Raw genomic sequence first — 2681 nt, 5'->3', positions numbered from 1 at the left:
CAGACTTTGAGACCTCAAGCTCAACTTAGCCAGTACTGACTCTTCCACCTTCCCTCCCCACAAATCTTGACCCTCCTCCAATCTTCCGCTTCTCGGTGGGGGGCCCCCCCCCCCCCCCCGCTGTTTTCTTTTTTTTTTTTTTTTTTTTTTTTGTCTTTTTTTCGTGACCGGCAACGGATCGCAACCCTCAGTGTCGCGCCCATACAGGACCGGGACCGGCAATGGGATCGCAACCCTCGGTGTTGCCCCCGCTCCTCGCTCAGCCAGTGAGCCGCTGGTCTGCACATGGGATCAGAACCCTCGGTGGGAGCGCCGCTGCGCTTCCCAAGCGGCGCACTGTAGCAGTGCGCCACCGGGCCGGCCCCACCCAGCTGTTTCTGCTGGAAGCCTGACTTCCAGTGCAGGTGCGGGAGTTAGCTGATGTCCTCCATGTCTCGTGCACAAGCCTTCACCACGGCCCACCGATCCTCCCGCCAGCACGTCTCCTTCCTCTTGTCCACTTCTCCCCTCTCCACAACCACAACCTCAGAGCAAGGCCCCACTTCAACAGCTTCTACTTTTGTTCCCGTTCGAGTAATTTTCCACTCTGCATATCTAAAAGCACAAATCTCAACATGTCCCTCATGTCCCTTCCTACTGTAAACCTTTCAAAGTCTAACCACCCCTCTAAGAGTAAAATCCAGACTCCTCCAGGCCTCATGTGGCCGGCCACCACCTCTCCGCCCCTGTCCCCGCCTGCTCCCTTGCCCCCTGGCCAGCCTTCTCTTGGCCTCACAAGTGTGGAGACCCCCCTCACCTCCAAGGGCTGGTGGTGCAGCTCCCTCTGCCTGGAAGGGTCTTCCCTGCCCTGACAGGCCAGCTCCTGTCCAACCTTCAGATCCCAGTGGGAATGTTTCTTCCTTGGGGAAGCATTCCATGAAATCCCCCATTGACACCTAGCCCCTCGGTTACACTCGTCACAGTACCCTCTTCTTTTCTGCTACAGCTCGTATCACACTTTGTGATTTTGTATTTATACATTTCTGTGATTGTTTGTTTAATATGTATTTCCATATTAGATGTAAAGCTGCTTGAGGGCTTTTTGAACTGTTGTCTACCTCTGTATCCTGGATCTAGATAGTGCCTGGTTCAGATGTATGTACCCAAAAAACATCTGCTGGGGGAAGGCACGCATGAAAATAGAGTGGAAAAGAAAATTCTGGGGCCGGCCCGGTGGCGCACTGGATAGTGCACTGCTTGGGAAGCGCGGTGGCGCTCCCGCCCGAGGGTTCGGATCCCACATACAGACCGGTTTCCGCTCACTGGCTGAGCGAGGCGCGGGAGCTACCCCAAGGGTTGCGATCCCGTTGCCGGTCCCCGGTCCGGTACGGGGGCAACACTGAGGGTTGCGATCCGTTGCCGGACACGGAAAAAGACAAAAAAGACAAAAAAAAAGAAAAAAAGAAAATTCTGAGTGTTTGTTAGACATCTGGGTCTTCTCAATGTGGTGTAATGGAAAAGAGGTAAATGAGACCAGGGCATTTTGCAGAGTGGCCGGTCAGCACAGCCCTTCACCCGTCGACACCGAGGGTTGCGATCCCGTTGCCGGTCCCCGGTCCGGTACGGGGGCAACACTGAGGGTTGCGATCCGTTGCCGGACACGGAAAAAGACAAAAAAGACAAAAAAAAAGAAAAAAAGAAAATTCTGAGTGTTTGTTAGACATCTGGGTCTTCTCAATGTGGTGTAATGGAAAAGAGGTAAATGAGACCAGGGCATTTTGCAGAGTGGCCGGTCAGCACAGCCCTTCACCCGTATGGCCTCTTTGTGTGCCACTGGCAGAGAAATCGTCACCAACAGGTGAGTCGCTAGTGTTGGCAATGTCAACGGCGCCCCGGGAACTGTGCGGCGCCCAGCCTGCAAGTCACACACAGCAGCCCCGAAGAGGGTGGCTAATGCGCAGGCGGATCGGTAGGCCTGGGCAAGATCTTCCTGTTGGCATCTAGTTCTCACCCGTCTTCAGTGAAATACTGACGCATCCCTAGGGGCCAAGCCTCAAGTGGTTGTCTCCCATCTTTCTGTTTCTAGACTCCAACACAGTCTTTGCAAACACCAGCATGTACCCTGATGCTACCCCCAACTTCCTTTGTTCCATTCTTAGTTTTCTTTTCCTACTTTTTTTTTTTGTGGGGGAGGGGTTTTTCTTGATTACAGCTGCCATACCTGAGGAGCCTCTATTTGGGCCCTTTCCTCTCGCTAGTCCAGGGATTCGTCATCAGTCATGCCAACACCTGTGTCTTGCCACCTTCAAAGTGGATTCTGAATCCAAAGATGGAAAATGTCCTCTAGGGGGATTGTGTCATCTTTACTTCAGACATGGCTCTGTGGTGAAGGACTTTTATCACCACCTGTTGACAGGGCAACGTTTGGGCTTCTAAACCCCAGCTGACCGGGCACCCACCTACACTAGGCATTACTTTTTTTTGATGGCTGGCCAGTGGGGGATGGGAACCCCAGCCCTTGGTGTCATCAGCGCTGCACTCTGACAGCTGAGTGCTCGGCCAGCCCGGGGCCTCCGTGGCACTTATCTAGCCTGTGAAGACACAGCCTCTTCAGGGGTTTTCTCCAGTCTGGAGGGGAGACCTCAGTAAGGCAAATCTGACCTGCGCTTCCTCCTGAAAAATCTTCACAAGTGGCCCAGGCA

The sequence above is a fragment of the Galeopterus variegatus genome, unplaced genomic scaffold, assembly GCF_000696425.1.
Source record: "Galeopterus variegatus unplaced genomic scaffold, G_variegatus-3.0.2 Scaffold73, whole genome shotgun sequence".
NCBI classification, from domain to species: Eukaryota; Metazoa; Chordata; class Mammalia; order Dermoptera; family Cynocephalidae; genus Galeopterus; species Galeopterus variegatus.
This window is presented reverse-complemented; position numbering follows the sequence as displayed.